This window comes from Rhincodon typus, chromosome 21 (assembly GCF_021869965.1).
Source record: "Rhincodon typus isolate 14 chromosome 21, sRhiTyp1.1, whole genome shotgun sequence".
Taxonomy (NCBI): domain Eukaryota; kingdom Metazoa; phylum Chordata; class Chondrichthyes; order Orectolobiformes; family Rhincodontidae; genus Rhincodon; species Rhincodon typus.
The window spans coordinates 36,095,999-36,107,001 of NC_063352.1; the positions used below are offsets into that span (position 1 = coordinate 36,095,999).

The window sequence follows — 11,003 nt, forward strand, 5'->3', positions numbered from 1 at the left end:
AAATAAATAATTGTTGAATCAGCCTTTACACAGATAATAATGACCGCAACTATTCAAAATCTCACATCACTTAATCTGCAGGTCAGTTCGTAATTTACTTGATTCACAAGTAACCTGTGAGAGTTCAGATTACTGATTCCACAGTTCATTTAACAGGTCCCTAAAAATGAATATTCTTCGTCAAATCTCCCATAAAAATATCTCCAAATTCGTTAACATTTCTACACCTTCTCATCTTGAACAATCCATTCCTCACATTCCGTCTTCAATATATAAAGTGTTTCAGATTAAGCTGTTAAAGAACCTTTGCTCTACTGAAGCACATTCTCTAACTTGGAGTCAGTGGCGATCTTAAGCATTTTTTTGTTTTAATTTGTGGGACATAGGTATTGCTGGGTGGCCATAATTTATTGCCCTAGAGAAGGTGATGGTGAGCTGTCTTTTTGAACTGATGTAGTCCACATGCTGTATGTTGACCCAATTTCAGGATTTTGACTCAGCAACAGTGAAGGAACAGCAATATGTTTCCAAGTCAGGATGGTGAGTGACTTGGTGGGGAAAGTGCAGGTTGTGGTGTTCCCATGTATCAACTGCCATTGTCCTTCTAGATGTAAGTTGTACACACTGCTGGTACAGAGAGTTGGTGATGAATGCAGTGGACATTGATGGATGTGGTGCCAATCAAGAAGGCTGCTTTTGTCTTGGATGATATCAAACATCGTGAGTGTTGTTGGAGTTGCACCAATCCAGGGGAGTGTTCTATCACACTCCTGACCTGTGCCTTGTAGATGATGGACAGGCTTTGAGGAGTCAGGAGGTGAGTTACTTGCCGCAGTATTCCTAGCCCCAGGCCTGCTGTTGTAGCTACTGTGTTGATGTAATGAGTCCAGTTGAGTTTCTGGTCAATGGTACCAGATACCCCAACGACGTCGATAGTGGGGTATTTAGTGAATGTCAAGGGGCAGTGGTTAGATTGATCATCTCCAATAAGAGACATTTGCCTGGAATTTGTGTGGCGTGAATGTTACTTGCCACTTGTCAGTCCAGGCTTGATAATGTCCAGATCAAGTTGCATTTGAACATGGACTGCTTCAGTATTTAAGGAGTCGCGAATGGTGCTGAACATTGTGCAATCATCGATGAATATCCCCACTTCTAAGGTCAGAAGTGGTGGGAAGATTATTGATGAAGCAGCTGAAGATGGTTAGGCCTACTCTGAGGAACTCCTGCAGAGATGTTCTGGAGCTGAGATGATTGACCTCTCAACAACCACCTTCCTAAGTGTTAGGTATGATGCCAACCAGGAGAAGACAGTGCTGGGGAGCAGCAAGTTCAGGAGCACAAGTCTGTAGTACTATTGCTGGAATGTTGTCAGTGCCCCAGCTGTTTTTTTGACATCACTTGAGTGAATCAAATTTGCTAAAGACTGGTATTTGTGATTCTAGGGACCACTGGAGGAGGCTGAGATGGATCATCCACTCAGCACTTCTGGCTGAAGATTGCTGTGAATGCTTCAGCCTTATCTTTTGCAATGATGTGTGGGACTCTACCACCGTTGAGAATGGGGATATTTGTGGGGCTTTCTCTTCCAGTGAGCCTTTTAATTGTCTGTCACCATTCACGACTGGATGTAGCAGGACTGCAAAGCCTAGAGCTGATCCATTGGTTGTGGGATCGCTTAGTTCTGTTTCATTTGCTGCCTATGCTCTTTGGCATAGCCAGGTTGTAGCTGGGTTGACACCTTATTTTTAGGTATATCTTCATCTGCACCTAGCATGTCCTCCTTCACTCTCCACTGAACCCTGGTTTGATGGAAATGATTGAGTGGGTTGATATGCCAGGCTATGAGGTTTCAGATTATGCTGGAATATAATTCTGCTGCTGTTGATGACGCACAGTGCCTCATGGATGAGTTGATAGATCTGTTTGAAGTCTGTCCCATTTAGCGCATTGGTAGTGTCACACAGCACAATGGAGTATATTCTCAATGTGAGGACAGGACTTTGCCTCCACGAGGACTATGTGGTGGTCACTCTTACCGATACTGTCATGGACAGATGTATCTGCAGGTGGCAGATGGTAAGGTTGAGGTCAAGAATGCTTTTCCCTCTTGTTGGTCCTGCCGCAGACCCAATCTAGCAGGTATGTCCTTTAGGGCCAACCAGCTTGATCAGTATTGCCGCTGCTGAGCCACTGTTGGTGGTGGGCATTGAAATTCCTTGCCCAGAGTACATGTTGCACTTTTACCACCCTCAGTGCTTCTTCCAACACATGGAGTACTGATCCATCAGTCGAAGGATAAGAGTACTTGGCATTCAGCAGGAGGTCTCCTTGCCCATGTTTAATGTGAAGCCATGAGACTTGAGGACTCGCAGGGTAACTCCCTCCCAACTGTATGCCATCTCTGCTAGGTCTGTCCTGTCAGTGGGACAAGACATATGCAGGGATGGTGTCTGTGATGCCTGGGACATGGTCATACTTATGCAATCGTACCTTGCAGACAGTGTCAGGCTGTTGCTTGACTAATCTGTGAGACAGCTCTCCCAAGTTTGCACGAGCCCCCAGATGTTAAGGGGAACTTTGCAGGGTGGAGGGGGCTATTTTTGCCACTATCTTTTCTGGTACCTAGGTCGATGCCAGGTGGCTCATCCAGTCTTATTTCCTTGTTGAAACTTCCTAACAACTGATATAGCTGAGTCCTTTGCTGGTTAAGAGCCAAAAACATTGCTGAGAGTCTGGAATCCCATGAGGATGGCAGATTTCTTTCCCTGAAGTGTATTAGTGAGCCACATGGGTTTTCCAACAATCGGCAATGGTTTCACCTTATGTCGATTCTTAATTTCAGACTTTTTGTTGAAGTCAAGTTCCACCATCTGCTGCAGTGGGATTCGAACCTGAATCCCCAGAACATTAGATAACAAGGTGTAGAGTTGGATGAACGCAGCAGGCAAAGCAGCATCAGAGGAGCAGGAAAGCTGACGTTTCGGGTCGAGACCCTTCTTCAGAAATGGGGGAGGGGAAGGGGATTCTGAAATAAATAGGGAGAGAGGGGGAGGCGGATAGAAGATGGATAAAGGAGAAGATAGGTGACAGACAGGTCAAAGAGGCGGGTTTGGAGCTAGTAAAGGTGAATATAGGTGGGGAGTTAGGGAGGGGATAGGTCAGTCCAGGGAGGACGGACAGGTCAAGGAGGTGGGATGAGGCTAGTGGGTAGGAGATGGGGGTGGGGCTTGAGGTGGGAGGAATGGTTAGGGAGGCGGGGACGAGTTGGGCTGGTTTTGGGATGCGGTTGGGGGAGGAGAGATTTTGAAGCTTGTGAAGTTCACGTTGATACCCTTGGGCTGCAGGGTTCCCAAGCAAAATATGAGATGCTGTTCCTGCAGCCTTCAGGTGGCATCATTGTGGCAATGCAGGAGGTCCAGGATGGACATGTTGCCCAAGGAGTGGGAGAGGGAGTTGAAATGGTCGTGACTGGGAGGTGTAGTTGTTTGTTGCGAACCGAGCGTAGGTGTTCCATAAAACGATCCCCAAGCCTCCGCTTGGTTTCCCCGATGTAGAGGAGGCCACAACAGGAACAGCGGATACAGTGTACCACATTAGCAGACGTGCAGGCGAACGTCTGTTTGATGTGGAAGGTCTTCTTAGGGCCTGGGATGGGGGTGAGGGGGGAGGTGTAGGGGCAGGTGTAGCACTTGCTATGGTTGCAGGGAAAAGTGCTGGGGGTGGTGGGGCTGGTGGGGAGTATGGAGCGGACAAGGGAGTCATGGAGAGAGTGGTCCCTCCAGAAAGCAGATAAGGGTGGAGAGGGAAAAATGTCTTTGGTAGTGGGGTCAGATTGCATATGGCAGAAATGTCGGAGGATGATGCATTTGATCCGAAGGTTGGCGAGGTGGTGCATGAGGACGAGGGGGATTCTGTTTTGGTTGTTATTGTGGGTAGGGGGTGTGAGGGATGAGTTGTGGGAAATGTGAGAGACACTTTCGAGGGTGTTTTCGACCACTGTGGAGGGGAAGTAGCAGTCCTTGAAAAATGAGGACATCTGGGATGTCCAGGAGTGGAATGCCTCATCTCCAGAGCAGATGCGGTGGAGGCGAAGGAATTGGGAATAGGGGATGGCCTTTTTGCAGGAAGGTGGGTGGGAGGAGTTGTATTCTAGGTAGCTGTGGGAGTCGGTAAGCTTGAAATGGATATCTGTTTCCAGGTGGATGCCAGAGATGGAGACAGAGAGGTCCAGGAAGGAGAGAGAGGTATCAGAGATGGTCCAGGTGAACTTAAGGTTGGGGTGGAAGGTGTTGGTGAAGTGGATGAACTGTTCGAGCCCCTCGTGGGAGCACGAGGCGGCGCCGATACAGACATCGATGTAATGGAGGAAGAGGTGGGGAATAGGGCCAGTGTAGCTTTGGAAGAGGGATTGTTCCACGTATCCTACAAAGAGGCAGGCATAGCTTGGGCCCATGCGGGTACCCACGGCCACCCCCTTTGTCTGTAGGAAGTGGGAGGAATTGAAGGAGAGGTTGTTAAGGGTAAGGGTGAGGACGAGTTCGGCTAAGCCGATGAGGGTGTCAGTGGAGGCGGACTGGTCGGGCCTGCGGGACAGGAAGAGGCGGAGGGCCTTTAAGCCATCTGCATGGGGAATGCACGTGTATAGGGACTGGACGTCCATGGTAAAGATGAGGTGTTGGGGACCAGGGAATCGGAGGTTTTGGAGGAGGTGGAGGGCGTGGGTGGTGTCACAGACGTAGGTGGGGAGTTCCTGGACCAAGGGGGAGAAAACGGAGTCGAGATAAGTGGAGAGGAGTTCGGTGGGGCAAGAGCAGGCAGAGACGATGAGTCGACCAGGGCAGTCAGGTTTGTGGATTTTGGGAAGGAGATAGAAACGGGCGGTGTGGGGTTGGGGAACGATGAGGTTGGAGGCTGTGGGTGGGAGGTCACCTGAAGTGATGAGGTTGTGGATGGTTTAGGAGATGATGTTTTAGTGGTCATGGGTGGAGTCATGATTAAGGAGACAGTAGGAGGAGGTGCCGGGTAGCTGGCGTCTGGCCTCGGTGATGTGAAGGTCAGTTCGCCATACTACAACTGACATCCTCATCTGCTTAGCTGAACTCATCCTCACCCTTAACAACTTCTCCTTCAATTCCTCCCACTTCCTACAGACAAAGGGGGTGGCCATGGGTACCCGCATGGGCCCAAGCTGTGCCTGCCTCTTTGTAGGATACGTGGAACAATCCCTCTTCCAAAGCTACACTGGCCCTATCCCCCACCATCTGCTCCCGAAATGAGGCATTCCGCTCCCGGACTTCCACTCCACAGTGGTCGAAAACGCCCTTGACTGTGTCTCTCGCATTTCCCGCAACTCATCCCTCACACCCCCTACCCACAATAACAGCCACAACAGAATCCCCCTCGGCCTCGCGTACCACCCCGCCAACCTTCGGATCAAACGCATCATCCTCCGACACTTCCGCCATCTGCAATCTGACCCCACTACCAAAGACATTTTTCCCTCCCCACCCTTATCTGCTTTCTGGAGGGACCACTCTCTCCATGACTCCCTTGTCCGCTCCATACTCCCCACCAGCCCCACCACCCCCGGCACTTTTCCCTGCAACCGTAGCAAGTGCTACACCTGCCCCTACACCTCACCCCCATTCCAGGCCCTAAGAAGACCTTCCACATCAAACAGATGTTCACCTGCACATCTGCTAATGTGGTATACTGTATCCGCTGTTCCCGTTGTGGCCTCTACATCGGGGAAACCAAGCGGAGGCTTGGGGATCGCTTTGTGGAACACCTACGCTCGGTTCGCAACAAACAACTACACCTCCCAGTCGCAAACCATTTCAACTCCCTCTCCCACTCCTTGGGCAACGTGTCCATCCTGGGCCTCCTGCGTTGCCATAATGATGCCACCCGAAGGCTGCAGGAACAGCATCTCATATTTTGCTTGGGAACCCTGCAGCCCAAGGGTATCAATGTGAACTTCACAAGCTTCAAAATCTCCCCTCCCCCTACTGCATCCCAAAACCAGCCCAGCTTGTCCCTGCCTCCCTGACCATTCCTCCCACCCCCATCTCCTACCCACTAGCCTCATCCCACCTCCTTGACCTGTCCGTCCTCCCTGGACTGACCTATCCCCTCCCTAACTCCCCACCTATATTCACCTTTACTAGCTCCAACCCCGCCTCTTTGACCTGCCTGTCTCCTCTCCACCTATCTTCTCCTTTATCCATCTTCTATCTGCCTCCCCCTCTCTCCCTATTTATTTCAGAATCCCCTTCCCCTCCCCCATTTCTGATGTAGGGTCTCGGCCCGAAACGTCAGCTTTCCTGCTCCTCTGATGCTGCTTGGCCTGCTGTGTTCATCCAGCTCTACACCTTGTTATCTCCAATTCTCCTGCATTGGCAGTTCCTACTATCCTCAGAACATTAGCTGAGTTTCTGGATTAATAGTCTAGCAATAGTACTACTAGGCCATCGCCTTCGCCCAATCCAACTTCCTCTTCCCTTAAATTGTGATTGGCCCAATTTTAACCCATTTAAAACCTATTAGTTTGCACATATTTGAAATAGGGCTCATCATATCTCCCCAGAGGCATGTTTTCAGATTAAAATAATACCCGGCTCTTCAATTTCCTTGTGGTGCAGTTGTCTTAACCACCATTATTTGGATTCGGGTGTCCACAGAAACTGACCCTGGAGATTGTTTGCTGGGTGTTGCTGTGTGGAGTCAGATTTGGAAATGATTATAATTAGGATTGATGACTTTCGGGTGGTTACTGGGGAGCACCAGTTCCTAGGTTGAGAACCAGTGGGTTGGAAAATTCTCCCGGACGAATGAGTTTTTCATGGTCCTGGTATAGCAAGCATTTCAATATACTCTTTAATGTCTACTTGTCAACAATAAATGTGACAACAATCACATTGAATGGATAAAAGTCAAACCTAAGGGATAGTTGGACCTTTCGCAGAGAGGAATAAAATACATGGCTTAGTGAGGGGCACATTTGGCTGCATAACAAAACGTCATGTGTTCCGGTCCCATTATCCAGACTGACATGTCCGGTCCAGTATTGAGGGAATGTTACACTGTTTGAGGGTCAGTATTGAAGAAGTACAGTGCTGTTCAAGGGTCATACCAAGTACATACACTGTTGGAGGTTCAGAACTGAGGGAGTACCAAACTACCAAAGGGGCACTGCAAGGAAGAAGTGCTTGATGGAGGAGAAGTACTAAGGGAGTTTTATGGTGTTGTTAAACCAATCCCCCCACTTTGCCCTCTTAGGTGAAGGTAAGAGATCCCACGGTACAATTTCAGGAGAGGACATCAGCAATCTTCCTGGTGCCTTGGTCACCATTTATTCCCCAATTAGTATTACTTAAAAATCAAATTATCTGGTCAGCATCTCATTGCAGCTTGTGGGAGCTTATTTTTGGTTGCTCATTTTGTGTATTACTGGTCAACTTCAATACACTCTGTACTGATAACTCACTGACACTCACCAAAACATTGCCACTTCTGTTTTCTGATCTTAAATGATGGACAGATAGGGAACACAAGTGTATTCAAATAATTTTTTTTCGCTTGTGTAACTTGGGCTGTATTCATTGCCTGTCCCTAGTTACCCTTGAGAAGGTGGTAGTGAGCAGCTATCTTCAGCCACTGGAGTCCATGTCCTATAGGTAGACCCATAATGCTGTTAGGGTAGAAATTCCAGGATTTTGACCTGATACTGAAGATATGTTTCAAAGTCAGGATTGGAGTGGAGCTCACATATAGTGTTGTTCCCATGTATCTGTTGCCCTTGTCCTTCTAGATTGTAATGGTCATGGGCTTGGAAGGTGCGTTCTAAGGATTTTTGGTGAATTTCTGCAGTGCATCTTGTAGATAGTACACGCTGCTGCTACTGAGTGTCAGTAGTGAGTGACTGAATGGCACGGATCCACAACAATCAAGGATACTGAAATAAAACAAAGAACTGTGGATGCTGAAGATCTGAAATGAAAACAACGGAAATTGCTGCAGAAACTCAGCAGGTCTGGCAGCATCAGTGGAGTGAAAGCAGAGTTAATGTTGTCCTGGACGGGGTCAAGCTTCTTGAGTCATTGAATCATACAGCATGGAAACAGACCTTTTTGGTCAAACTCCTCTACGCTGACCAGACATCCCAATCTGACCTAGTGTCATTTGCCAGCATTTGGCCCATATCCCTCTAAAACCCTTCCTATTCATGGACCCATCCAGATGCCTTTTAAATGTTGTAATTGTACCCCCCTCCTCCACTTCCTCTGGCAGCTCGTTCCATGCATGCACCACTCTCTGTGTTAAAAAGTTACCCCAGGTCCTTTTTAAATCTTTCCTGTCCCGCCTTAAACCTATGCTGTCTAGTTTAGGATTCTCCCACCCTAGAAAAAAGACCTTGGTTATTCACCCGATCCGTGCCCCTCGTGATTTTATAACCCCTATAAGGTCACCACTCAGTCCTCGACAATCGAGGGGAAAATGCCCCAGCCTTTTCAGCATCTCCCTATAGTTCAAACCCTCCAATCTCAGCACCCTGTCAAGTTTAACAACATCCTTGCTATAGAAGGACAACCAGAATTGTATGCAGTATTCTAAAAGTGGCCTAACTAATGTCCTGTACAGCTGCAACATGACGACCCAACTCCTATACTCGACGCACTGACCAATGAAGGCAAGCATACCAAATGCTGCCTTCACCACCCTGTCTACCTATGACTCCATTTTCAAGGAACTATGCGCCTACACCCCTCCATGTCTATTTGGCAATACTCCCCGGTACTCTATTATTACCTGTTTGCCTTTCCAAAATGCAAAACCTCACATTTATCTAAATTAAACTCCATCTGCCAATCCTCAACCCGTTGGCCCATGCAATCAAGGCCCTGTTGTACTCTGAGATAATTTTCTTCGCTGTCCACTACACCACCTATTTTGGTGTCATCTGCAAACTCCTACATTCACATCCAAATCATTTATATAAATGACAAAAAGCAGTGGACCAAGCACTGATCCTTGTGGCAGACCACTGGTCACAGACATCCAGTCTGAAAATCAACCCTCCACCACCACCCCCTGTGTCCTACCTTCAAGCCAATTTTATGTCCAGTTGGCAAGCTTGCCTAAATACCATGTGATCCAACCTTACCAACCAGGCTACTGTATGGACCCTTGTGGAACCCTTCACTGAAGTCCATATAGACAACGTCCACTGCATTGCCTTCATCAATCTTCTTTGTTGCCTCTTCAACAAACCCAGTTAGTGAGATTTCCCATGCACAAGCCATGTTGACTATCCATAGTCCGTCTTTGCCTTTCCAAGTACATATAAATCCTGTTTCTCAGAACCCCCTCTAATGTCTTACCACTGGTATAAGGCTCACCGGTCTATAGCTCCTGGCTTTTCCTTACAGCCTTTCTTAAATAATGGCACCACATTAGCCAACCTCCAGTCTTCCAGTACCTCACCCATGGCTGTCGATGATACAAATATCTCAGCAAAGGGCCCAGCAATCTCTTCCCTAGCTTCCGACAAAGTATTTCCCTTTATGCAGTTTAAGAACTCCAGCACTTCCTTCTGTAAACTGAACTCTTTACAAGACATCAATATTTATTTCCTCCCCGTTCCCTAGCTTCCATGTCCTTCTCCACAGTAAATATTGATGCGAAATATTTGTTTAGTATCTCACCCGTTTCCTGTGGTTCCACACATAGATGGCCACGTTGATCTTTAAGGGGCCCTACTGTCTCCCTCGTTACTCTTTTGGTCTAAATGTACTAATAGAATCTCTGGATTTTCCTTAATTCTATTTGCCAAAGATGTGTCATGTCCCCTTTTTGCCCTCCTGATTTTCCTCAAGTGTACTCCTACTGCCCTTATTCTCCTCTAGGGATTCACTTGATGATAGTTGTCTATACTTGACATATGCCTCCACTTTCTTGACCAGAGCCTCAATTTCTGTAGTCATCCAGCACCCCCTACAGCTACCAGCCTTGCCCTTCACACTAACAGGAACATAACTATCTGTGAACTCTCGTTATCTCATTTTTAAAGGCCTCCACCTTCCCAACCGTCCCTTTACCTGTGAATAACCTCCCCCAATTAACTTCTGAAAGTTCCTGTCTAATACCATCAAAATTGGCTTTCCTCTAATTCAAAGTTTAACCTTTTGATCACTTCCACCGTTTTCCATAACTATTCTAAAGCTAATCAGATTGTGATCACAGGCCCCAGAGTCCTCCCGCAATGACGCCTCAGTCACTTGCCCGGCCTTACTTCCCAACAGAATGTCAAGTATTGCTCCTTCTCTAGTAGATTTATCCATATACGGAATGAGAAAGTTTTCTTGTACACACTTAACAAGTTCCTCTCCATCCAAGACCTTAACACTATAATGTCCTAGTCTATGCCTGGAAAGTTAAAATCCTCTACCATTACAACCCCATTATTCCTACAGATATCTGAGATTTCCTTGCATGTTTTCTCCTTGATTTCCCTGACTACTGGGGGCCTATAATACAATCCCAACAATACAAGGTATTCATCCCTTTCTTATTTTTCATTTCCACCCATATAACTTCACTGGACGGTCTACCAGAAATATCCTCCCTGGGTACAGCTGTAATGTTAATCCTAACCAAAAACGCCACTCCCCTTCCTCTCTTGACCACACCCCCCGCCCTTTATCCTCCCATAGAATCTATACCCCAGCACATTGAGCTGCCCATCCTCTCCATCCCTGAGCCATGTTTCTGTAATTGCTATCACATCCCAGCCCCATGTTCCTGACCTTGCCCTGAATTCATCTGCCTTATCTGTCAGGCTTCTTGCATTGAAGTAAATGCAGTTTAATTAATCAGTCTTACCTCATTCTCTGCTGAGCTCTTGTCTGCCTCGACTATTCGAGTTGTTCCCCTTATCTCTGCACCAGCCTCAGCCCTTTCTTTATTCTCAGTATCACTTTAGTTTCTCACTGCCGGACACC

At 47.5% G+C, this 11,003-nt stretch overlaps 1 protein-coding gene across 3 annotated transcripts in view; it reads left to right on the plus strand.

Annotated features, from left to right (window-relative positions):
* Positions 1–11,003, plus strand: part of coro7 (coronin 7) — a 137,533-nt gene that overhangs the window by 68,391 nt on the left and 58,139 nt on the right. The window lies entirely within an intron of this gene.